Source organism: Fukomys damarensis, unplaced genomic scaffold (genome assembly GCF_012274545.1).
Source record: "Fukomys damarensis isolate Sample0158 unplaced genomic scaffold, DMR_v1.0_HiC HiC_scaffold_16, whole genome shotgun sequence".
NCBI classification, from domain to species: domain Eukaryota; kingdom Metazoa; phylum Chordata; class Mammalia; order Rodentia; family Bathyergidae; genus Fukomys; species Fukomys damarensis.
The window spans coordinates 67,155,218-67,181,644 of NW_022900928.1; the positions used below are offsets into that span (position 1 = coordinate 67,155,218).

Genomic DNA, 26,427 nt, shown 5'->3' on the forward strand with positions numbered 1-26,427 from the left:
TCCTACTTCTGTCTCTGACTCGCTCCCTGCCCCCTCCCCTGTCCCTGTCCTCGAGCGGGGGTCACGTCTGCCCTCCGCGTGTCCGAGCCGGTTCTTGAGAAAGACTGGGGCTTTCTGCTTGTTTCGAATGAGTCAGGAGCTCTTGGGGGGGGGGTCAGGGCGCAGGTCCCACCCAGCAGTGACCCCAGAGAGGATGCGCAAGGGCAGAGGTGCAGAGGAGCTGGGGACTTGGGGGAGGTTTTCCGAACTGTGCACATGAGACTGCTGGACGCATTCCGGGGGGCGTCAGGGAAGAATGGATGAGCGGGCTGGCGCCAGCCTGGCGACACACCATGGTGTGTGTGTGGGGGACATGACACAGACCCTGTCCTGCCTCTTCTGGGGAGGGTCCAGGTCACGACCCCCACTGGATGTTAGGTCTGTCTCCAATCCCACCCACCCCAGTCCTCACCCAGACTTTGCACAAGCCACCTCCTTCCTAGAATAGTTTGCCATCACTGCACCTGAGAAACTGCCTCTCCTAGGAAGTTTCCCCTGATTTACAGGCCCTGGGATGGACGCCTGTGTTCCAGGGAAGCAGCCTCCAATTCTGTCTCCCTCACCTTGTGTCTGTCACTGTAGCATCAAGGCCTTGGACCTTGCTGAACCCCAGAAATACTCAATAAAAGGATTCCTGGAGTCTCTCCCAGCCCCCCGGATGTCACCTCTTCCCTGAAGCCATCCCTGCCTGATCTATTAGGACTGTGGCCTCTGCTCACATGTGATGGCTTATAATTAAACTCTTTAGGGCGGGGGATTTAGCTCAGTGGTTCCGCCTCCTGCCTTGCAAGCGCAAGGTCCCAAGTTCAATCCCCGGTACACACACACACACATACACACACACACACACACACACACACACACACACATACACACACACACACACACACACACACACACACATCTTTAAAACTACATAAGACGAGAAACTCAGCTCCTCAGTCACACCAGCCACAGGGCAGACACTCAGTGTCCACACAGGCTGGTGACCACAGCTTCTAGTGGATGGGGCAGGCACAGAACGTTGACGTCATCCCTGCAGTTCCACTCTCAGACAAGCTTGGGCAAACACCCCAATTCTGAGGTCCTTTCCTACCTCAGAGGGAAGGTAAAGATTGAGGTCTCAGGATCCCTAGGGGCCAGGCCATCAGGCGATATATATGTGTGTGTCAGATGGATGGATGGATGTACGGACCGATGATACATGGATGGACAAGTGGGTGAATACGTGGATATCTGAATGGGTGGTTGGGTTTGTAGATGGATGGAGGGATATGTGGATGAGTGGATGGATGGATGGGTGGATGGGCTGGTAGATATATGGGTGGAAGCTTGCATTCCCCAAACTTCTGCCCTCTGGAAGTACCAGGGGATTCAGGCAGGAGCAGCACTCTGATCTGGCCAGGTGAACTCTCCTGTAGGGATGTGTGTAGAGGTTTTTCTACTCCAGGTTCTGAAATGAACATAGGGCCTTTAACTGCCCTCAATCTATAAACGTGAGTGACCATCATGGGACTTAGGGATATAAAAATATGAGTGTTCCTGCTGGGAGGGTGATGGATGGCAGAGTCACCCTTGGAAATCTCTTTCTTCAGGGGGAGCAGACAGTCTGTTGTAGGCAGAAATAGAAAAGATGGCTGGCAGGGGATGAGTTGCAGGAGAGCACCAGATTCTGGTCAAGGCCAGGTCCACCTGCAGACTTGAGCCCCAACAGAGGCTGGGTTACTGGAAGAAGACAGGCAGCTAGCTGCAAGACTGGAGTCCTGCCCATCCCAGGGCAGAAAGGAGTCAAGGCAGGCCTGAGAGGAGTCCTCAGACCCAAACCCTTAGCAGCAGCTGGACCTGGATATCTATTGCAGTCGGGATGGGAGGGGGGGCTGGTCCAGCAGAAGCAGGTGCTCAGGGACAAGCTCTGTCTGCTGTCCCCAGGGCTGCTCTCCACTTAGCACACTAGCCCCCAGTCCTGTCTTATCTGGACTGCTCTGAAGGGACAGCCATCGGTGCACCCCTGGGCAGGAGAGAGGGTGATCACACAGTCAGACCCTCTGCATACGCACACCCCTGGGTACACGTGTATGGACACACGAGTACACAGACACTTGCATAGATGCACTCTGTCACCAGAACACTCATGTGAATGTTTGGACACACAGAGAAAACACGTGCTCACACACTCACGGGCACTCACAGACACCTCCCCACAAACTGTTAGTGACTACTAGCACGGTGGCTTTGTTGGACAAGGTCGGGAGTGGCCTCGAGGAGACAAGGGGAGTGGGGACTCCACAGCCACATCTCACCCCCCGATCCCAGTGAAAAGACAGCTTGCTGCCCAGAACAGTGGGCTTTAGGCAACCAGGAATGGTGTAGAAGGACAGGAGACCCGGCTAACCTGCAGGACCCCACTCGGGAAGCCTGGAGGGCAGAACTGAATCAGGCCTTGGAATTTGGGTGACGCCCAGGGAGAGTGGGGGACGAGTGCCGTGTGCAGGGACCATGGGGAATGGGGCCATGGGCCTGGCAGATCCCAGTTCCCACCCTTGCTTGCCCTACCCATTCTTTTCCTGTTCCTTCTTCTTCCAAATTTCTCTGTGTCTTTGTCTCACAGGCCGCAGAGTTTCCTGGAAAGATTCCTATCTGGCATCTGGCTCAGGGATAGGCCCCAGCAGGCAGTGGGGGAAAGGCTGTCTGCTTGTCACCTGTCTGTCTGTCTGTCTATCTCATCCTGGCAGCCCCAGCTGGGGAGTGCGGGCTGGGTGTGGCCCTTGTAGTCCCACCCCTCTTTAGGCACACGGAGTGTCTGCAGGGTGGGGAACAGGAGAGCAGCCTTTGGAGCTTCTCAGGTGGCCTGGGGGCTGCTAATGGTCAGGAGTTGTTCCAGGGCCTGTGCCAGCGTTTTACTAGGGGCTTCGGGGGCCCAGTACTTACAAGGGAGTGACCCCAAATGTGTCCCAGGGAGGGAGGAAGGAACACACCCAAGGGGACCTCTAGGGTGTGGGAGGGAGGTGGCCCAGCCCCTCTTAAAGACTGAGGCCTGTGTGGCCTGGCTGTGTGACCCTGAGTAATGGGGCTCCCAGGCCTGGAGCAAAGATCACGGGGCTGTGTCTGGGTGGGAGGAGACATTCAGGGCGGTGCAAGCTCAGGGGCTGATGGCTGACCTGCAGCAGGGTCTATCCCGGAACCCTAGGTCACAGACCTGCTTCAGAGCTGGGGGTTGGCTCTGAGCTGGTGGATGCGAAGCCCGGGAGCTGGGCCCTTAAAGTTCCAGGCCAGGACCCTGGCTCTCCGGAGGTGGTAAGCGCAGGCAAGGGGTGGGGCATGAGTTCAAGTCCTGGTTTGGTAGCCTTGGCTCTGTCGCTGGCCTTTCTGGGCCTCAGGCTCCTCATCTTTGAAGACTGAAGATGACAATAACTGGTCCTTCTGGGGATTGGAGAAACTCTGTGAGAAAGAGCCTGGCCCTTCCGAGGCTCAGGAAGGAAGGGGTAGTGTCCCCTGGCCCCCTTCCTTCCCTTCTTCCATTTGCTGTTTGTCCCCACACTGTCCTGGCTCCTTCCAGGCTGCGAGACAAGGATGGAGGAGGGCAGCCCTCTTGCTGGCCCAGCCATGGAGACTCCAGGGACACTGCTGAGGACCTGCCACTGGGCTAGACCCCCACCTGTCCCTGTGTCTCATCATTCCCAGGGGGTCGGACATCCCAGGAGAGAGGCTGTCCCATCTCTTTGCCTGGGCCTCCGGTTCCTCTTGTGAGATACGCTTTTTTTTCTCCCAGCAGTGCACCAATGTCGGACGCACTCTAATGCACACCTTCATTTCATAGGTGCAGAAGCACTGCCCAGAGGGGAAGGCACCCGGGGATGTGGAGCGTGTTGCGCGCCCCCTGGTGTCCTCAATCCCAACGGACAGCCAAGAACAGGGAGGAGGAGGGGAGGAGGAAGGGGGGGAGGAAGGGGGAGGAGGAGGAGGAGGAGGAAGCTGGACTCTGCTTCCTAGACAGTGCTCAGAGGTCAGCAGTCTTCCTGTGCCAGTTGTTCGCAGTCTGTGGCACCTTGGGCAAGTGACTTGGCCATTTGTGCTCTTGTTTGTTCTTTTTCTTCATTCACCCTGAAATGAAGGCGGTAACAGTGCAGGAGCCACAGAGGTGCTGGGAGTTCGGACAGGAGAAGGGTTTAGAGTGTGCCGAGGGCAGGGTAAGTGCGGCACAAATGCTTCTACGGTGATCATGGTAGATGCCCCGTCTCCTTATGGTTTAGGTGGATGACAGCCACCTCCCCTAGGGTGGCCCGCTGGAGGGAAACGTAAGTGGCAGTGGGGCCGAGAAGGGGAGGTGGAGAATGCAGGCTTCACCTGCTTTTCGGAGCCCACTGTTCTACCCTGGGGTGGGGTGTGGAGGGCAAATGGTTGCTGGGAGATCAGGATGGGGCTGTGCTCCCTCTAGGGACCGTGAGGACGCAGGCTGGCTCTCAGTGTTGTCCGGACCGCGGAGGACATGGCCACCCAGGCCTCCCTGGCCTCGGGGAGGAGCTTGGAGGGCACTGGGAATCCTTTCTGGTATGAATTACCAGAAAAAACACAAGGAAACATAAAAATTACACTTGCAAGTCCCCCTCTAAGGCCCTTCTACCCATCTCAACCTGTCCTTCAAAACCTGCTTCTCGAGATTAAACCATTAATAATCTAAATTGCATCCTTTAAACCTTTTATGTGCAGTATTTCAATAACCGAAACAAATACACAAACTACCATTTTGGTATAAAAAGGAAGAAAAGAAAATTATATAATATTACCCACACTGTTCTGCAACCTGATTTTTTCCACCTATGCGGTGTTGTGGAAATCTTCCCACATCCATGCCCCGTGGTTTCCCCTGCTGCAGAGCATCCTGGGGCAGGGATGGGCCATCTTTCCTTTTAACTGTCTGTCCAGAAATTGACAGGAGAGTGGTTTCCCTCATTGCTTTCGTTAACAATGCGCCTTTGTCCTCACACCCACTGTCCCCTGAGGCTAAATCCCCCACACCACCGGAGCGGCAGAGGGAGGGGGAATGTGCATTTGAGAGGGTGGTGGATGACGTGCTTTTGCGGGCTGTCCATGCAAAGTCCTGTGTGTGTACCCGTGGTCCAGGGAGCGGGGGAACCAGGTTGGGTGGAACGCAGTGACCTGGACCATCACTTGCAGGGTGGCCGGGGTCACTTTATTGTGCCTTTGCCTCCTTCACGCGGGCCACAGTGCTACCAGCAGTCCTATTGAATCTCCCAGCCCATTCGTTTCCATTTGCTGCTGGACAGCCTGTCAGCACCTTTGCTTTTCTTTGGAGCCTCCACCCCCACTCAGTGGATGACGTCACTTCCTGTCTCACTGAGCACAGAAGCAGCAGAGAGACGATGAAGTCTACCCCACCACACTGCTCGCCTGTCTGCACTGGGCCTGAGTCCTCTGCCTCCTTCCTAGGCTGAGGCCGCCCCTTCTCTCCATACAATGGAATCTTTAAAAATGTATACAACTGAGATACAATGTGCACCCACAAAAGTGTACAAGTTAGCATATGTAACCTTCAGCAATCCCTAATTCCAGAACATTTTCATTACCCTATGCCTGTCAGTAATCATCTCCTGTTTTCCCTCCTGGCGATCACTAATCAGTCTCCCCCACCCCCATACACCTTTCTGGAATTCCATACAAATGCAATCACACTCAAGATCTTTTGTGACCCACTTTTTTCACTTGGAACATTGTTCTTAAGACTCATCCCTGTTGTAGCTCAAATCAGAACTTACATCCTTTTGATGGCTGAATAATATTCCATTGTATGGGTATACAACACTTTAAAATCCATTGGTAGATGGATATTTGGATGGTTTCCACTTTGGAGGTATTATAAATAATATCATAAAGAGCATTTGTGTACAAGTTTTGTTACCAAACCAGGTTTGTTTTGCCTGCGGCACAGGCAAATGACTGAAACTATGAAGAGAAAGAATTTTATTATGAGGCAGCTAAGCACGAGGAGATGGAGCCCAAGTCTCAAATCCCTCCCTGATTTGGAACTTGGGGATGTTTATAGGCTGAGGTATGGGGCAAGGTGAATGGCTGACCTACACGGCTGCTGTTATCTAGAGTCAACTAAAGGCAAGTAACTAAGAGCAAGTGAAATGGGTTAAATCTAGGGAAGCAGGGGACTAAGAGGTGGGAATGACTCAGGTGGTTTATTCAGGTTTTCCCTCAGCTTTAGTTTTTGTGTGGATGTCTGTTTTTATTTCTCTTGTTCTAATCTGAGGAGTGAGATTACTAGGTAGGCCCTATGGTTCTCCGTGTTTAATTCTTTGAGGAACTGCTACACTGTTCTCTGAGTGACTGGCCCCTTTGACATTTCCAACAGAGGGCACAAGCATTCCAGTCTTTCCTTATCCTCACCAGCACTTATTATTATCCGCCTTTCTAATTGCAGCCTCCGCAGTGGCCAGCAGCATCTCATGAGAAGTGCAGACCCATCTCCTCCCCTGCTTGAGCTTGGAGATCTCATTTTTCTCTCACATCTACTTCAACATATTTTCCTCTTTCTCCCTCACCCACCCATTGGCAAGCAGACAGGCTCTTACTTTCCCTACCTTAAAAAAAATGCAAACAAAAGAGACTTATCTTAGTTGAGCTGCTCCTCGGCTACCTCCCCATCTCCTTTTGATAGCAAAACTTCACAAAAGAGTTTTCCCAACTTTCCATATTCTCTTCCTTCATCTTACTTGAACTTATTGTTGTCAGGCTTCTGTCCCACGCTGGCACCAAAACTTTTCAAGATCGCAAGTGACCTCCACGCTACTGACACTGGGAGGCTTTTCACTGGGCAGTGGTAATCGCTTCCTTCCCTTCTCTGACCTGGGCTCCAGGCGATCTCCTCCTTGGTCCCTCCCCTTTGAGGGTCCTCCTGCTGACTCTTCTTTGCTGTTCCTCCATGTCTTCTTGACTTTGTGATGTTAGAGGGCTCGGGGGCTGTCCATGTTCCCACAGGGTCTCGGGGATCTCCTAAGTTCCTATGACTTGGAGGTCACCCAGTGCCAATGACCCTCGGACTGTGGCTCCAGGTCAGGCCTCTGCGCTGAGCTGCAGACTCTGCTGTCCTTGAGTGTCTGAAGGGCAACTCTGAGCTGGTGGCAGTCCTGATTTCTCCCTTAGAGTCCACCATGTGGCGTCTCAGCGGACAGTAGCACATACTTCTGCAGCAAGGCCTCGTTGTGCTCCTTGACTCCAGTCCCACTTTCACACCCAAAAAGCCTGGTCTCGTCTCACCCAAGGGCTGAGCCACCTTCCTGATCAGCTTGGAGGCTGCAGTGCCTCCTAAATGGTACCCCCACTTCTGCCTCCTAGATGGTACCCCCACAGTGCGCTCTCCACACAGAGCCTTTTAAGATGCGAGCCAGTAGTGCTGTCCTCTGCTCGGGCCCTGGTGGCGAAGCCCCTTTTCACTGAGGCGAAGCCCTTGAGATGGGCCTGAGGTCATCCTGCAGGGCGTGGCCTCACCCCTATCCCTTGTCACCCTCCACGTGGTCCTCACTGGCCCTGGCTGGCCCCCAACCTACCAGGCAGGACTCAGGCCTCTGAACTCGCTGCTCCCACTGCCTGGGGTGACTTAGCTCAAATCTGCATGACTTTGTCCTCATCACTTTCTCCCCTCTAGACTTCTCAGATGGCACTGCCTAGGTGAGGCTGTGTTTGGCCCATGTGTGAAGTCGCAGGCGGGGCCCTTTCCCCTTCCTGCTTCATTTTTCTCCTTGCTGCCTATGCACTGTGTACTGCACTCACTGGCCCTGTCTGCTCCCTGTTTCCCTAGGGCAAGCTCCATAGGGGCAGGGTGGGGCTTTCTGTCTGTTCTGTCACTGTTGGGTGCACAGCCCCTCTAATCCTGCCTGCTGTACAGTGGGTGTGGAATAAATGTTTGCTGCATTGGATGTAGCTCACTGTCAGACCGCTTGCCTCACATCTGCAAGGCCCTCTGTTGGGCTCTAAAAACAAACAAGCCCCCAAACACGGGCTAGGTATGTAGCCCAGTGGCAGAGTGCTTGCTTAGCATGTGCAAGGTTTGAGTTCAATACCGAGCACTGCAAAATGATACAAGGAATCTGGTGTGGTGATGTATGCCTGTAATCCCAGCATCTGGGAGGCTGAGACAGGAGGATCACAAATTTTAGGCCAGCTGGAGAAACTTAGGGAGATCCTGCCTCGAAATAAAATAAAGGGATGTAGCCCAGCGCTCCCGGATACAATATCCTGTACTACAAAAGCCCCAAATAAAACCAAACAGCAGAGACAACAACAACAACAACACCCTCCAAGCCAAATCAAACCAAACCAAACCAAACCAAATACCCCAAATCAGAATCACACAAAACCCCTGAAATAACAGCAGAGCCTAATCAGTGACAACAGCCCCAAGTCTGACGCCGGCTTTGCACAATGAAGCGGCCCCCATGCTATGCTACAGATGACCAGCAGATGGCACTGTGACTACAGAAATGTCGGGCGCTTGGCTCCCCTCTGCTGTTCTCAGAAATCCACCCTGCTTCAGAGGTGAGCTGCTAGGATGTGCGTGTGACAGCGTACATGCCTCCCGGGTCAGCCTACTGCCGGTTTCTCATCTCCTGGCAGGACTCCAGAGAACCTGCCATTACTTCTGGGCTGGTGAGGGGTCCATGTGACCGTGGTGCCTGGATCAGGGAGCCAGCCTTTGGAACTGTTCATGGAGCCCTGGGACAGCCACCTCTGCTCTCAGCCATGGGTCCTGCCCTGCCAGCCAACCCAGAGCAGCCTGGGCCCTGTGCCTGGGTGTGCCTGTGGTGGGGGTCCTTCACCCCCTCCTCAGGTGGTGGGGAATACTGAGAACCCTCCCTTTGGTTCCCTGTGCTTCCTGCTGTCAGCGTGTGGAGGAACAGGCAAAGAGTTGGAGCCCAGACCAGAGCCCATTCCTGGCTCTGCCACTGGCCAGGGGGGTGACCTGGCCAAGTACTGAGTCTGACAGTTTGTCATCTGGCCGATGGGAGAGACTGCCCCAAAATTGTGGGCTGGTGAGGTGCTCCTCCCATCTCGTGCTGGGCCAGCATGGAGAGGTGCCTGAGGGAGTGCAGGTCCCCACAGTGGCTGGGAGCAGAGATGGGGCCAGAGCTGTCCTTTGATCGTCTGCTCACTCAAACATCTGTGAGATGTGTACCCTACATATCCAGTGCTATGCAGGGTTTGGGGGCAGTGGGGACCAGGGACTTTGCTCCTGCATTAAAGAAGCTATGAACTGATGGAAGAGACACGACTAAATCTACACGAAACAAAGTTAGATAGTAAATATAAGACAATGTACAAGAGATGTCAGCAGGATTCATGGTGAATGGCCCAGTAGAAATGCTGGGAGTGACCAGAGGGGCGTGTGGGCCCGGGGTGGTCATGGCAGGCTTTGGGGAGGAGAGGCTGTGCCTGTGAGAGCCAGCCTGTAAGGACGCCAGCTGTAACCCCATGCCTCCACCCCACCCCATCGGCACCCATGGACCAGTCCTGGGCTAGATTCCAAAAGCTGCTCCTGATGAATCCATGGCTCAGGGTGGAAAAGAGAGACCAGCTGGAGGCGTTCCGCTGCCTGCCCGCCTGCGGTGCTGTCTAGAATCAACTGAGGCCACTTGGAGTCTGACATGGTCCTTGCCCAGGGAATGTTTCCAAAGATGGTTCTGTGTCCATGGAGATAGGGCAGAGCACCAGCCAAGGACACTCTGGTCCCACTGGGGATGGTGGGTGGGGAGGTGCTGGTACCATCAGATGGCTGTTCCTCCCCCAGGGGGTCAGGGTACTTTAGAACCCGGAGCTGATGCCCTCCTTCAGGACCCAAGGGATGGGAGTGTGATAGGAGTCATCACCCTCATCCTAATGTCACCTTTAGGAAACCTGAAACTGCCCTAAGACGTGAAAGCCACTGTAGCCAGTGGTAAAATACACAAGAGGTTGTGAGCGCCATCTCCTGGTGAGACTCTGCTGCCACCTCCAAGAAACCTGCGGCCTCTTTCTCATTCTCTGGAGTCAAAAGGTCTCTGGAGGTTACCGTGGGATGAGTGTGGGGGAAGGCGGAGGTGGCAAAAGCTTCATCTGACTCTTCCTCTTTTCAGAATCTGAGGCCACCACCCTGTCCACATCAGAGTGTGCCCAGTGTGGCCAACTCTCTATGCGCATTCTAGGTCTGGGGTCTCCATCCTTCTCCCCATCCTCTCCTCTTATCCTGGCTCTCTCAGGCTCCTTGAAGAGTTTCAGGCTGCAGGAAAGGACCGGGGAGCCAAGGCACTCCCTTGGCCTTGCTTACCCCTGGAGCGCCTGGCCTCTGCGGCCTCCATTTGTCAGGGAAGCTGCCCTGTTGGGCCGTCCCCTCCCAGGCTCTAGGCAGTGGTGCAGGAAGTCCCAGAGCACTGGCTGCCTCTCCCTCCCTGCCTGGGCTCAGTGCTGCTGCCCCACTCACAGCCTTGCCCAGCTGCCCGCCTGGCACAGAGCACGGCTGCCTGCTCTTCTAGGTTAGGTCCTTGGGCAGGGACAGTCTGTCTGCTCCACCACACCCCTCCCCCCGGTGTGGCGTGAAGCACACACACTCACTTAGATTAATTAATCTGCTGCCCAGCCTGCTCCTCTGACTTATCTTTTATTCATGGACAAGCAGCGTTCTCCGCTTTACCAGGATGCAGGCATCAATATTTCATCTTGCTCGGCCTGCCAGCACCTGTCTCCCTCCCTCCTGCTTCCCACTGGCTCTAGGACCCAGAGGGCTGGGTGTGCTGGCCACCTGCAGCCACAGGATGCAGGGCTGCTTCCACGGGCCCCTGACCTGTCCTCTGGGCCATCCCTCTGACAGAGCGGGCGACCAGGCACCTTTCTGAGTAAGTGACTGGAGGGGAGGCGGGCAGGGCTTCGGAGCAGGGGCTCAGGGTTCCAAGCGGGGCTGAACTCACTGGGCCAGGCTGGGGCTGGCATTGGCACATTATGCCGAGTTGTCAGGAGGGAGAGGAATGTTGCAAAGTGCCCAGCACAGGCCCTGCCATGGACTAGGTGCTCATTTTTCTTCCCCTCCCAGACCAGATGTCCTGCTCACTTTTTGTCCATGCACCTGAATGCTGGAAGAAAGGAAGTGACAGCAGTGGTCAGGACCGGGGACATCTCGTCCTTCTCATCCCACTCACCTGCAGACCCTCAGGCCTCCCTTCTGTGCTCAGGACCCTGAGGGCTGAACTGAACATCTGGAGGGGCGTCTGGGGCTTGGGGGCCTCCTGAAGGGCACCAGGCCCTGAAACGCCAAATCATGTGCTGGTGTGTGGGTATGGAGGGGGAGAGGGTCAGTGTGTGCTGTGCATGTGCAGGGTGGGGTGGGAGAGAGAGCGGAGTCTTTTCTCAGGAGAGTCTCAGTTGTGTCAATGAGTCACAAAGGGCACAGACCACAGCACTCTGGGAAGTCCGACCTCTTTCATACCGGAAGAGGAGAATCAGTGGGTTATACTAGTCTGAGGAGCTACCTGTAAGGGGTGTGTGTGAGTGTGGGCACTGTGGGTGTGCAAGTGTGCACGAGTGTGTGTGTGACAGAGAGAGAAAGAAAGTGCATGCGTGCGTGCATGCGTGGGCAGCAGTGTGTGTATGCCCTGGGTGGGTGTAGCGGGGAAGGAACCAGGTGCTGTCCTGCACGGAGGCCCTCCTGGGGAGGTGGCCTAGGATGGAGGCGGCGACACCATGTGGCCTGCGAGGGGCCAGACACTTCACTGTAGTCCTCTGCTGGGTCCATGGCAGGAGCTGGCCTGACTTGACTCCTGGGGAACTGCTTTGGCCCTGGCTGTGTGTGGGGGACTCCTGCCCTGAGTTACAACTGCTTCCAGGGAAGCCCAATTCTTAGTGTCCACTCCAAGTGCAAAGCCCAGCCGCTGTGCAGCATTGTGCTGCCCTCTGCCCAGGCCTGCACTTAGCTCAGGGGCACTACCTGCCCCACCAGACGCAGGGCAGGGCCGCTGTGGCCATCTCGCTTGCCCTTCTCCCTCGCCCCTTCAAGCGTCTGCTGAAAGGTCACCTTTTGCGTGAGGCTCAAGCCTGCCCCTCCTCTGTATCTTTTCTTTCCCTCCATGGTGCACACAGCCTTCTAACATCCAGGCTCATCAGTTGCCTGTTTATTGTATGCTGCTTGTCTCCTGCCAGTACAACAAAAGTTCCCTGAGGACAGAAGTTCTTATATTTTGTTTACCAATTTGTCTGTCGCAGTGCTTGCTAAAGATCTGTGCAGTAAATATTGTAGAGTAAATGAATGAACGAACAAATGAATTGTCTACCACATTCCTCAATGGCCCATTTAGGACAAATCATGGATATTTTCCTCCTCAGGCCTAAGTGGCAGAAAAACCTTAGCCTGTGTTGAAAACTGATGTTCAGCCATAAATTATTTGATATATTTATTGAGCACCTACTATGTACCGGGCTCTGTCCTGGGTGCTACAGAGACTGTAATGAACAAAACTGGCAAACATGCTTGTTTTCTAACATTGAATGTCTGGCTCACAGGTCCTGAGAATCTTGTTCTGTTTCCATTCTGCTTTTGTTGCCCCCATGCCCAGAGCTAATTTAGCGAAATTTTCTAAGTATGACAACGTCCCCTTTGATCTCACCTCATTATCCTACTTTTCTTCTCCATGTCGCTTGATTGCTTTTACAGGAAAGGGACATTCATTACAGAGCAGGACTGTCCAAGAACCTGGGGAGCTGCTGGGGAGGGAGTGCTCTTGGTCTCTCCCCGAAGTCTCTCTGGGCCCCTCTCTCTGGATCTCTGCCACCTGCTTCCTTCTGTCATTTTCCCACTTCCATGGCTGCCGATGAGGCCCTGTCACTCTGGTGCTTGGGTGAAATCATCCATTTAGATATTTAATCTTATGCTATTATGTGTATTCTTTAAAAATATTTCAAAACCTTTTGGCAGCCAAATGCACACAAATTACCGTTAGAGATGAATGTGTGTGTCTGTTGCACATGTGTGGAGTGTGGTGAATGTGGGTGGGGTGTGTGTGCACGCATGTGTCAAGGGGCTGGCTCTGGAGAGAGCGTCCCCCAGGAGGAAGCTGGCGGTGATGGGTGTCGTGCACTGCAGGGGGTGGTCCTTGCTGCTGCTCTTCCTGACCGGCCCTCTGTGAAGAGAGTCACAGCCTTGTCCTGCTTGTAGGATGTGCTCTGTCACCAGCCCGCTGTCTCCTGATTATTCCTCCACCAGGCCTTGTCCAGCCAGGTTGGACTTGCTGTTCTCTTTCCCAGGTAAAGTGAGACCTTTTTGTCCTTGGCTCTCTGTTACCATCACAATGACTAGGTTGACCCCTATCACCTGAAGTTTGGTGCCAGTGAAGGGATGGATGGGCACAGGGGAGGCAGCAGCAGTTGGCATAGAGCACCTGAAGCGAGGACACCCCAGGGAGATTAGGAGGGCCTGTGGGACAGGTAGACCAATCCCAGGCAGCTACGGGTCCTAGGTGACCTTGCCTCCCTCCTTCAGTACCTCGGCCTGGGCTGCCAGGAAGGGGGACTGGTGTGATAAGTATAGAGGAGACTTTGGCATGGGCACCTTGGGGTTCTCACTCTGGCCCTTCACCCCTTCGTTCCTGTCCCCCCACCCCCTGGTTTAGGAGGAGTGGGGCCTTTGAAGAAGTTAAGTAGCTTCTCAGTACCTCAGTTTCCCCATCTGCATATTGGAACTAATAATAGTGCCTACCTGAGAGGGCTGTTAAAGGTTGGTTAATACCATAAAGAAATCAGCGGAACACTTACGTGTACTCAGCATCAGTAAGTGTTAGCCGCTGTAGTTTTCTTCTGGATAATAATAATGCAGGGCCCTCGCTCCTCTTCCCAGTGAGAAGCCTGAGGCAGAGGAGAAATCATTCTGAGCAGGGCCGGAACTTGGGTCCTGCTGGCCTCCTCTCCAGGGAGTGACCCTCACCGACCTGCACAGATGACCACTGCTCTCGGCATGACGGGGGCACTCGTGTGCTTTGCCTCTGCCCCGAGACTTGGAGATACCTGGAGGGGAATGGGGGACACTCCTAGGAGGAGACAAAGGAACTCCCACTTCACAATGGCACCGCTATCTTCAGCCACGGGCTCCCCTGATGTCTTCCTGCAGCTCTCAGGCCTGGCCTCTGGGCTGGGGGGCCCAAGGTGCAGTCTGTCTGCAGGAAGGGACCTTGGTGCCATCCCAGCCCCCCGGGTATGGCCTTATCTATTCCTTTAGGCCTCTGCAGACCTCAGGAGAGATAAAACCTGGTCCAAGCAAGGGGATAAGCTTCAGACATGTTCTCATTTTTCACTAAGATTGTGAGGGGGAGAGAGAGGGAGGGAAAAAAAAAGACAAGTAAAAAATAGCCCCATCTAGGCTGAACAGGGGAGAAAGCAATTTCCTTTTGAAATCTCTTTTTCTGATACTGGAAAGATGCAATTGGAAAATGTCCTGGTGGCTTCATCTGGGAGCCAGGGTGGCCAGGCCACCCCCAAGGCCTGAAGGGGGGGGGTGGGAGGAGGGAAGGGCCAGAGGGGAAGGGACCAAAGCTTTGTAGGTGGGTTCAGTCCCAGGCTCAAGGACAAGCAAGAAATGTGGTGAGAAGTGCTGTCCAGGTAGAAGGAAGCGGAAGTGTGAGGAGGTGGGGACTGAGCGAGAGGGAAAGAAGACTTGGGGTCCCAGAAGGATAGGGTGAAGTCCAAGCCTGGCTGTGTGCTGACCCCTGCACTGGAGAGCATGTCCTGGGTGATCTTAGGGACAGAAGTATGAGTCTTTCCAGAAAGCTGTGACTGCATAAGCTCTTTGCTGAAAGGGCACCTGGGTACAATTGGTGGGTACCTGTGGTTTGGTCAGAGCCTGCAGGGGAAGCAGGAAGCTGCTGTGGGGTAGTAAAGTGACACAGGTTAGCCTTGACACTTCAAGGTTCTTTTGCTTGTCTTCTGAGCAATTCTCTAAGCTCCTCAGAACCTCCTTCACAGCCCCACTGCACCCCACCCTCCCCAGCAGCCATGGTGTGACCAAGGGGTCCTGTTGGAGAGCAGCATGGTCCCCTCAGGGCAAACAGGAATGGGGACCAAGACTCATAGACACTGTAGGGTCCTCCCTGAGACTCTACAGGGAGAGTAGAGGTGATGTAAACTCCATGGCCAGAAGCATCCTCCAACTAACCCATCAACCAGCCATGTCCACCAGCTTACCGACCAAACTATCCCTCCACTAACCAGTCCAACCTATTATCCAGTACCTTGCATGCCACTAACTCAGTTACCTTCTAGGCAATGTGCTAACCATTTCACCAACCAGATAACCCATCAACCAGCCAATCTGCTAACCAAGCAATCCACTAATGAACTTACTCTTACACTATCACATCATCCCACAATCTAACCCATCAACCAACTCACAAACCAACCCATTATTCTAATGTCCAATCATGAGATAGACACTACACAGTAATATTAACAGAAAAGATTTAATATAAAGAGCTATTAGTTATAACAACAGATTACCTACTGTAACAGGAGTTTACTTCCCTTCTCTCCAAAGAATGTAAGAATAGGGCTGAGGATGTGGTGAGTGGTAGAGCAGTAGATTGCCTGCTTGGCTAGCATGAGCAAGGCCCTGGGTTCAGTTCTCAGTAACACACACACACACACACACACACACACACACAGAAAAACAAAGAGATATAGGAAAAAATGCCGGAGTGCTGCAGCCTCTAGGCTGGGACAAAGCAGAGCACTGGAGGCAGAACAACAGAGGCAGGACCAAGCCTGGAAGGGCCTCTGCCTCCTGACCCAGCACAGCGGGGACTGAAATCCCAGCCTCGTTAGCAAAGGCCCAGCCCACGCCCACCAGTGGTTGGAAGTTTGCTGAGGGACCATACTGGGTACAGCCAGGCTGGCTTCCGGGGTGCCTGCGCCTCACTGGAGGGGGTCAGAAAGAGAAGCCCTTTCCTCTTGCAATGTCTCTCCATCCCCTTTCCTAACAAAGCTGAACAGAGTGTCAGGTGGCAGAGGAGAAATGGTTTCAGGGCCCAGCTCCCTTACTGCTGACCTGGCAGTGAAGAGTGGATTCGAAGCAGAGAGGCCTAAGGTAGTAACTGGCCTATACCCATTTCTTTGTACTCTGCCGGCCTCGTAACCCTCCAACCAGTCTGCAGTTCACTAACCAATTGGCCCATCCACCTGTCAGCAGCCTGCTGACAACCTAGTCTTCTTGAATGCCAGCCTCTTCTGGCTCTGTGCTCAGAGTAGTGAGGGACACAGCAGCGGATGAGTGGCCTCTGCCTGAAGGAGAGACCCTGAAAGTAATTTATCCAAGTTGGGCAAAATATGCCCAACCTTGCCCAACCTATGTCTATGGCCAGCTGCAGATCAACAATGACCTGTCACACAGGTGATGTCCCTTAAACTCCAAAGAGGAGGCAGGCAGTGTGCTCTGACATGAATGGTGGGAAGTCACTGTGGTCAGTGGTATGGAGTAGCTCCATGAGGAGAGGTTATCCAGGCTTTGAAGCATAGTGGAGTGGAGACATAGATTTGGAAAGGGGAAGGGGAGGTGAGCGGGCACTAAGGACTCGGCATGGGAAGTCAAGCCCATGAAGGCTTCACTGTACCAAGGGAGCCTGTTGCCCCCACTGCCTGGGGCTGCAGGGAGCCAGTGTTCATCTTGTTGTATTTTACCACGGGGAGGGATGCTAATCACACCATCAGCTCCTTTCATACCATCGGGATAGGTCGCTATCTGCTGGAGTTCTTTTTTCATAGAGGACTAAACTTGAATGAAAATAAAAGCCCACTTAGCACGGGCAGGCATCAGCAAAAACTTCCAGCCCAGATCAACATGAAGCTCAGGAGCTCAGTTCTTTGTAGATTTTAAGGAAGAGAGACTTGCCTCCATCCTGGTTCACTGAAATCTCCACCTGCACAGAGATGGGGGCTAACTGTGATGACCTTTCCTAACCTTGAGGGTTTTCTGTGGCTAGGTCCACCTGCTCCCAGGTTCCCATCAATGGCTCAAGCATTAAGTATCTCAGAATGAAAAATCTGACTTTAGAATCGATTGATGGAGATAGGTTCTCCAAACATTCGCTGGCGAAGGTAATTAAATTCCGATAGGAGAAGTTGGAGCAGTTGGTGACGACCGGGTGGTGGGGGCAGTGTGCTGGCGCCAGGCTGCTGAGCAATGAAATCACGGGTGTGTGCAGCCCAGAGCTGGCAGCAACACAAAGGAAATTGGAGCAGTCAAATATTTCCCTCCTCGTTGAGTTCCATTTACATGTTTATAATAGAGGTTCTTAAGGCCCTAATGAGAAGGCTGCTCATTGCAGGGAAGAGGATGATTAAGGCTCTGCCAGACGAGATCAGGGAAAGGAACAAAGGCCTGTTAATTACTACAGAGGGACAGGAGGAGAGCCAGGCCTGCTCACCATTCCCCCAGAGTCTCCCCAGAGTGGTATCTTCCTGTTCTCCCAGCTCACTTTTGCCCCCAGCCCAGGTAACTTCTGGCTCTGGGCCATTTTCACTCTCCCAAGGGAGTAATTTCAGGCTGTACCCATGACACATAGAGGCATATTATCTGGAGTTGCCTTGCTCTGGGAAAGGGATCAGAGGAAGCCATGCCTCTTGATGGCTTGGCCACTCTCTGAGCCATGCGGAGGCAGCTCACAGGAATTTCCAGGCTCTGGAATGGGGATAACAGTCATTTCCCTGCTTCTATGCAGATCAAGACTTCAGTGAGCCCAGGGGGTGGATGGTAAAGCACCTCTTCCCAGCCTTCAGGATGCCCAGGAGACATGGGTATACCTGTGGAGATCCAACCTAGAGGAGTTCTTGCCAAGTTGGCTTCGAAGCTCTTTAACAACCAGAGTTCATGTTATGCTGAAAAAAGTATAAGGTTTGGACCAACAGACAACTTGGGTTCAAATTCCAGATCTGTACAGGTGTCCTGTACAGCTGATTAACCTCTCTGGGGACCAGACTCTCCATCTGTCAATGGAATAATCTCATCAAGCACTCTGGGTTTGCTTGATGACTCAGTGAGGTGACATTGATGAAGTCTGGCACATAGGAGGTGCTCAGTGCATGGTGATGACCACCTCCCCCTACCTCTGAGGAGTTGGATTGTGTGCTGAAGCTGAAGCCCTCGGAAGTCTTCATGACCCACAAGAACATGGGGATGACTGTATTCAGTATCTAGTGTCCTTAACCATGATTCATCTCCTAGCCCCTCTTTAATGATAAGTGTCTGGGAATACTGAGGAGGGAGCCCTTGGGATGGTGCAGTCCTCTCCTACTCTTCAGGACTCAAGAGGAGAAGGGAAGATGAGAAGAGAGTGGGGAGAGCCACAGGCTTGGGAGCCCCCTAACTTTCCCACGGGGAGGGTGGAAACAGAGGAATAAGAGATGTTATATAAAGCAGGGTGAACCTGGCGGTCAAGAGTGAAATTTGGACATTGTCAGGAAAATGATCATCTTGTAAAGGTCCAAACCAGAGGTTTCTCAACTAGAACCCAAGCTTCGAGGCTCAGAATCAGGGGATATGGTGTCATCTTGGTCCACTTTGGGGGTGAGTCTGGGGTGAATGGAATCAGTGGCCATGATGTCATGGAAAGAGTGAGGGACCAGGAAAGCAGCTGGGGATCTCCACACCTTTTGCTCACCAGAGTGCTTTCCTTGGAGCTGTCCGTGGTGCTGGCCCACATCCCACCCAGGGCAGCCTTGCTGGTCACTCCTTCCCTCTCCACAGCGCTGGTCTGTCAGGCTCCTTATCTGGCAGTCCCAGCCCACAGTACAGATCCTTGCTGCAAGTCACAGTACATTCAGATAAACTAAGGCTGAGGATGAGTTTTAGCCCCAGGCTTTGTGCTAACAACAATGTAGTCTCTGATCTTCCTGTAACCGAATGTGCCTTAACCAGAATTCACACTTGATCCCAAAGCTTTGTGCCTTCCCTAATCACCACCACCATTTCCAGCCTCAGGCCCAGTAGTGGTCTGAATTGGAACCATGCCCTAACCTAGGACTGAACCTGGGCTCCAAAGACTTGAGCTAGTAAAGAATTGGCTCCTCCCTACTTCTGCTTCTCTCCCTCCTCGTTATGATCATGGTTGAGCATCTGTGGCAGGCACTGGGGATGGAGAGTGCTGTCCTATCCTGTCTCTGCTTCCAGGACCTTGGCTGTGAGCTCCTCTAATCCTCAACATCAGACAGAGGAGCCCAGGCATTAACAAATTTACATTAATGTCAAAATGGCAGAGCATTCTCACAAGAGGTCAAGTCTTTGGAGGAGATGTCACCATCATTTTCCAGAGGCAAATGGTAGAGGGGGGCTGGGAGTGGTTTGGACTCTTCCTAGCTCCCTCCACTTGCCTTGTGTTGCTGATACCTGCCTCCAGGAATTGATGGTCCACTGTGGATTCTGGTTGTGCGGAGGGTGGGGAGAGAAGGGGAGGGTTAATCAGGAGAGACTTTCCTACAGAAGGTGAGTTTCAGCTGAGGGACACAGTGTCGAGAGGGGTGGGTAGAGAGGAGAGAGTGTGGCTGAAGCAGAGGACAAGGTGGTGAAGGCCCTTTGGGCTGGTCAGGATTTAGCCCATGTCCCAGGCCTGTCAGAGGGGAAGAGGCAGAGGAAGCAGAGAATTTGAAAGGGGGAGCATCTGTCCTTTCTCCTGGGGCTAACTCCCTGAGGAGCTCATCCTTTTATATGATAGAGGCGGGTGGGGAAATGGCAGCCAGAAGGAGATGCGTGGCATTCCTGGGGGGACCATGGCAAGCTCCACAGGTCTCTTTGACTGACTCTACTCTTCCACTCCTTCCTCCTATGCCTTTTTCCTGGTCCAGGCTGTACGCGGGCCCTGGCTGCAGCCCCATGTCCCTGTTTCTCCATCCTTTGGAGCACTATCTCACTGGATTATCAAACCAACCCAGGACAGTAGCAGACCCTCCTGAGATCCTCACAAGGACTCCCCAGGCATGCAGACTACTTCCTCTTTCCTGACAAATGTCTCTCAAGCCTTCTCCTTGTCTCTGTGGGTCACCAGTGGTTGGGGTGAACATATAATATACCCAAGCTGAGATGCTACTCAAGCCAAAGGGATTGCTTGAGTGATTATGTGGGGGCAGCAGGAATAGTACCAGGATGCTCTCAGTGGGACTCCTGAGGCCTCCCCTCATCACCCTCAGCTCCTGGAGGTCCTGTCAACTGCTGGCTTAGGTTCTTCAACAATTTCCTGGGCCTGGGATGCAAGGAAGAGCAGTTGCACCCAGCTCAGCTTCTGCTCCCTGCACTGTGCCCTTGGCCAGTGTGTCTCTCCCCTGCTTGACTCCCTGTAAAATGGGATGATCACTCTGCTCTGTCCATCTCCCACTGAGACAGAGAATGTGACAGACAGACGCACTACATACATGTGACCCCTGGAGTTATTGTCCCCATTTCCTGCCCAGATTTTGACCCCAATTACTTACATTTAACTTCCTTGTGCTTCTTTCCCAGTGGTGTGCATCTCTCTTCCTCCGAGGCCTCCACCCTTCTCAGAGCCTGCCCGCAGTACTAATGACTCCTTCCCCATGTCAGCCACAGCCACTCAGTTCCAAGCAGGGGAGGTAGTGTCTTTCTTCTCTGCTGGCCTTGACACAGCCCTGGATACCCAGAGGAACTTCATCATATAGATTCGCTATTATTAGAACCCATGTTTAGGCCATGGGTTCTCAAACATAAGCATGTATCAGAATTGACTGGTGGGCTTGTTAAAACCCAAATTACTGGCCTCATTCCCAGCTTCTGACTTGATAAATAAGGGACTGGGGCCTGAGAGTTTTCATTTCTAACAAGTTCTTGGGTGATGCTGATGTTGCTGTCTTGGGATCACACTTTGAGAACCACCACTGTTCTCAGCAAAAACTGCACTTGCCCTTCTAGTCTAAGGGGGCAGAAGAGGAAAGCTGGTCTCAGTGGGGAGATGGAAGATGGGGTCAACACTTCAGACTCCTGGAAGTAACTCCCACACTGTCTCAGCAATATTCTCGACCTGGGCAGCAACATTCAAGTTTAATATGCATGGAGCGACGAGAGGAAGGGAGCCAAGGAGGGCGGAGCTGGGGAGGAGGCTGCATATTTCATGCCGTTCCTGGCTTTGGAGGTCCTAGGGAGGCAGGCGTGTGGCAGCTGGTGACAACCTCATTGTAATAAGGGATGGGGAGAGATGCACCCTGCCAGGGCTCCATGGGGGGCTGGAGGGATGGGCCTGGGCAGGGTGAAGAGGGGGAAGGGAAGGCAGGCTGGGTGTGGATGGGAGATGGGGAGTAGCCATGATGGGACCTCCTGTCACTTCATCCCCTTCTCCCCAGCATCAGGGGTGGTGGGGAGATTCCTGCAGGCCTGCAGATTTCCTCATTCTATATCCAAGGGCCTGCCTCTGACCCTAAGGGCACTTCGGAGACATCCTTCCTTCCCCAAGAAGTATCTCAATACGTGCAGAAGTGTGAAGCAGAGCTCTGGTGGCATCAGGAGCTTCTAAGTTGCAAGAGAACAGTCGCACGTCTGCGTCCACTTGCTCCTTCGTGCTCCATTTCCCACACAATCTGCTTCCAGTGAGGCCAAGGCCAAGGCCATTTCTAAAAGGCTTATGATGGAGGATTTGGGTGGAATCTCTGAACCTTTAAAAAAAGCCCCCCCCTTCTCTTAGTTTGAGGTCCATGGGCCCAACCACAGCACAGCCCTGATGTGTGAATTTAGCATCCAAGACCCACAGCGAGGGAGAGGGAAGGAGGAAGGGTTTCTACTCAGAGACAAAGTTGGCCTGGGGATCCTTTCTGGGGTCAGAGTGGGGTGTGTGGGCACAGGCTCCGTGCCTCCTGCTCACAGCCTCAAAGGGCTCTCAGCACCCCAAGTTGGCTGCAGTGACAGACGTGCCCCTTCTGAGCTCAGCAGGGACCCATTCCAGCCTCTGGGGGTCACAGCACCATTAGAACCTGTACCTATGCTTCCTTGCTCACAGACACCATATTCTCAGTTTGAGACCAGCAGGAGGGTGAGGTTTGTGCAGGAGGCTTCTTAGGCAGAAGTCACACTGCTGCAGCTGTGCTCTGAGCTGCCCCAGCCCTGCCCCGTGTCTAGAGTTGTGTTTGCCCTTCAAATGGCATTTGCATGCACAGAGGGGACAGGACCGTTGGAGATGGGAGGGGAGGAAGCAATGCACCTGGCTTTCAGTCTGACAGATCCAGGTTCTGATCCTGCCTGGTTTCTAAGGGCTGGACCTTGGCCAAGTCTTATGGGCTTTCTGTATCCTGAGAATGGGGATGATATATAGATTTCACAGGGTCCCTAGCACAGTGCCTGGCACCTGTGAGCTCCCAATAATGGCATATGCCAGACTTTGACCTTGTCCATGCTAAATCTGTGTGGGGTCTCACCTCAGCTGGGGCACCTTTCCTCCAGCCCACACCAGGTAGAACCAATGGCCAGGCATCAAGCCCCCTCCCTCAGAGCAACTGGAGTGAGCATTCAATCCTGATTAGCTCCACCAGGCTCCCTCGTAACCTTTTCATTAGGAAATTATGTTTAATAGAAATTGTTCTGACACCTCTCAGCAGCGTTTCCCCATAATTTATTACCGCAGGGAGGGGGCCAGGCAGCTGAGCGCTCTGGGTCCCCATTCCTTGGGGGAGGGGCCTCTCCTTTCCCCTCCCCATCCCTGGTCCATCTCTTGCAGGGTGAGTGGAGGAACAAAGTCAGAGGCGTTTCTGCTTGGTGTCCCCATGGAAAGCAGCCCAGCTGTTAGAGCACATTTGGATGGGCCCAGCCTGCTCTCAGCTCCCTACCCTGGTTCTGACTTGGGACCACCCACTATTGCCAGGGATGCTTGTGTGTTGATCGTACCCCCAGTTTTGTGTTGTCTTCATACTGTCTCCAGATGGAGAGGGGAGTGCAGTGTCCCCAGCAGCTGTGGCACAGGAAGTGCCTAGGTGCTTGGGTTCTGCAGCCTCTCTTCTGCTGGAGGCTCTAACTGTGGGCTGTTCCTTGCCTCTGGAAGCCTTACTGGGTGGGTTCCACCTGGGCTGCTCCTGCTGGACTGTCATCCCTCTGAAGCCAGGCCAGGGGGAGGAGGTGTTCCACCTGCCAGAGTGCCAGGTTTGCATTCCTCTGCTGGGCTGGACCAGGAAGGCAGAGACTGGATGGGATCATTCTTCTCCATCTGTCTGGGGCCTTGGGATTTGCCTCCCAGCACCTCCCCGTCCCTGCTCTGCCTCTGGGCAGTGCTGATGGACTCATTGTACCATCTCTGTCCACCCCTTTCCTCCCTCCAGATTTTGATGACTAACTGGAAGATGTGCGTCTGTGTCTCTCCTGGTGGGTCCCAGGCTGCTGCTCCTCCCATCTCAGTGCCTTGAGTTTTCTACTCGTGAAGGACCAGGCTCCTCAACCTGTGAGAGAGGAACACGGTGGCCAGAGCAGTGCTTGCTTCCTAGTGCTTTGAGATCTGGGGCTGGCCCTGACGTCCCTGTGTGACATTCTTACCCAACTCCTAGTGAGACCCTTTTGCCATCTTACTACCAGCGTCTGAAATCAGCAGCAGCCCCAATCTCTCCCTGCCATATCACTCAGTGGTGTAATTGTGCAGAAAAAATGTATTAACATGCAAAACACCCAGTTGTACTTCTTTATGTTAAATCTTTTTTTTGCTCTATCTCCCTTTTAATTTTTACAAGCTTTTTTTTTTCTTTCTCCCCCCTCTAATAAAGAGGAGAGCTGGGCACACAGGGAATCATTTCAACTCCCCTATAAATCTCCAAAATGAATACTTAAATTCCAGGAAAAAATACATTCTTACACCTTTAATTTCCCTGCTATGAAGTGTAATGAAAAAGGCTGATTATTTTTAATTCTTCCCTTTAATAATTCAGCGGCGGAGTGATTTAAGACTAGGATTCATAATTACCTTTCCGCTTTCTTGGTAAATGGAGTTTTAATAGAAATGAGAGCTCTGGTGACCAAAATGGATTTCAACAGGTCGCTGGGGGGTCAGGTCCGACATCGATTGCCAGAATGTTGCTAGGGCCCATGGGAGGTGGGGTCTGGACTGGACACTGGGCCCAGGTGAGTGGAAGGGAAAGTGTATTGCGTGAACTTGGTGGGAACCGGCTGCTAAAATAGTAAGGGCAGGTCTCTGTGGGTATTGAGTGACCTCCTTATCCTGGAAGGCACAAATCAGTGGAAAATGGCCATCAGAAAAGTCTTGCCTTGTAATAATGAATAATAACCATAATATTAAGTCTAGGAGTTACCAAGTTATTAAGCACAGAGTTTTGCTTTATTAATTGAGCAAATACCATGTGCCAAGCATAGTGCTAAGTGCTTCATGGTCATTCTCTCTCCTGGCCCTCCCAATAATCTATTTCTACCTGCAGGGAAACCAAGGCTCAGAGTGGACGGGACAAGACAAAGCCAAGGCAAATGGCAGAGCTGAGGTGTGAGCTCAGCTGTGTCCAGCTCTAGAGCCACCACTGCCCTCTGCTGACTAAGATTCCCAAACCCTTCTCAGAGTTCATTCCCCAGACACAGCACGTGCCCCCTCGCAGCTCACAGAAACAGGCAGACACAGTGGGCGATCAAGGTGATCATGGGGAGACCTGCGCAGAGCGACCCAGGCTAGGGCAGTCGGGCTTCTGATCCCTTCTATCTTGCCACTGCCTGCTAGCTTGAAGGTTCTGGGATATCACTTGTCTGAAACTCAGTTTCCTATCTGTATAATAAAAACTGACTTGCCTTGTTCAGATGGCTGTAATGAGCTTCAAATGTGAAAATGTGGGTGGAAAATCCTTGTAAATCCCAAATCACTCTACCATTATTTGATAGCAGAAGACTTAAAACATCCCTTTCTGACTTACCCCATAGCCCTTTTTCCTGCTGCCTACATGCCCAGACTTCTACCAAACCCTCAAATTTACCTCCTCTCCCAGGAAGCTTCCTGGATTGACTCTTTCAAGGCACATTGTTCCAGCAGCTTCTTCTTTGTATATTTCACAATCACTTTAGCCCTTAAATTCTTTGGCAGAGCATAGGTGTGTTTATCTGTGCCTCCTATAGACTGTTACACCATGGGCAGGGCTTTTATACTCACCCCCTGGAAATCTCAGACCTCTGGCTCTACATTCGGGCTGTGCAGGTTCTCTACCTGCATGGAGATGGACATGAAAACCTATAGATAATCCCAAACCAAGAAATGGTCGTATTGGGTAGCTGAGGTGCAAAGGGAAACACCACGAGGTCATGGGTGTATATATGAGTGCACATACACACCCTCCTCCACGCCTGCACCTGCTCACCTGAGCTTGTCTGTAGATGGACACTGCATCTTACCTTTATTTTATAGTTTATCAAGTGCTTCCCCAAATGTTAAGCCCCATGGCTCTCTCAAAAGCTTCTACAAGAGAGGTGGCAATGGTGGTAGTAGTGGGGGTCATTGTCCTCTCTCGGAGCAAGAGAGGGTCCATGTCTTGCCCAACACCCCTGCCAGGCATGGGGAACCCAGGCCTTTTGTCTCCTAAGCCATGGCACGCTCTGGACAGAGTGGGAACTCCCATGGCAGAGGGGGAGCTCTGGAGTACATACCAGGGAGCATGTGTGCCCTCACTGAGTGTGAGAGGTGACAGAGGGCTCAGGATGCCCAGAGGTGTGGGCCTGGAACAGAGCCCTGCCTGAGTTTAGCAGGAGTCCAAGGGAGCCAGGCCTCCTGCCCGTGGGGTCACCATGTCCCTGGGGGCCTGAGTAAGAAAGGAGGGGCTGGAGCCAGAGGAGGGGGTCCTGAGGACCTCTGCCCAGTGTGGGCGGGCCCCTCCCCCTCCCCCTCCCCTCCTCCTAATACTGCTCCCTGGAAGGAGACAGCATCAGAGGGGCCCTCAGAGATACTTGAGGCCTGATTGGCATAAGTGCCTGATAATGACTCCCATCAAATGTCAAGCTGCGGTGCTGTGGCTCCTGGGGCTGATTGCTCCCCTTGAGAGGGTGTGGTAGGAAGGAATCTGGTCCTGGATGCTTCTCCACTGGGGAGATCCCACCCCAGCCTTGTCTGCAAGGCAGCTCTTCCCCGCTGGGCTCTCCCTGCTGCGAACTACCTCAGGGTGTAGCGTGCTGAGGTGGGTGGAAAGGGTGGGGCTGCAGCCAGCACTGACCCCCTTGCCCTGTGCTGGGCCAGGGTCTTGCAATGGACAGAGGAAGAAGAAGCTTGACTGGGTCTTTGCAGAAAAGCCCAGCTTCTTCGAGGTCCTGGGGAGCACCCCAAGACTTGGTGACAATGACAGTAGCTGAATGAACCTCGTGGTATTAGCCTTGCCTCAGAATTGGCCCTCTGTCACCTCTGCTGAGTT

General features: G+C 53.1%; 1 long non-coding RNA gene across 3 annotated transcripts; it reads left to right on the forward strand.

Annotated features, from left to right (window-relative positions):
• The first annotated feature begins 4,020 nt into the window (after positions 1-4,020).
• Positions 4,021-25,878, forward strand: LOC117286343. 3 transcript variants are annotated; one of them, XR_004517478.1, is made up of 6 exons: positions 4,021-4,226; positions 4,475-8,598; positions 10,712-10,928; positions 11,123-11,355; positions 13,238-13,326; positions 20,555-25,878. It is a non-coding gene; the product is annotated as an uncharacterized LOC117286343 (long non-coding RNA). The 3 variants fall into 3 exon arrangements; XR_004517477.1 differs by having other exon boundaries at positions 4,475-10,928; XR_004517479.1 differs by having other exon boundaries at positions 4,475-10,928; positions 23,368-25,878.
• The last annotated feature ends 549 nt before the right edge of the window (positions 25,879-26,427 follow it).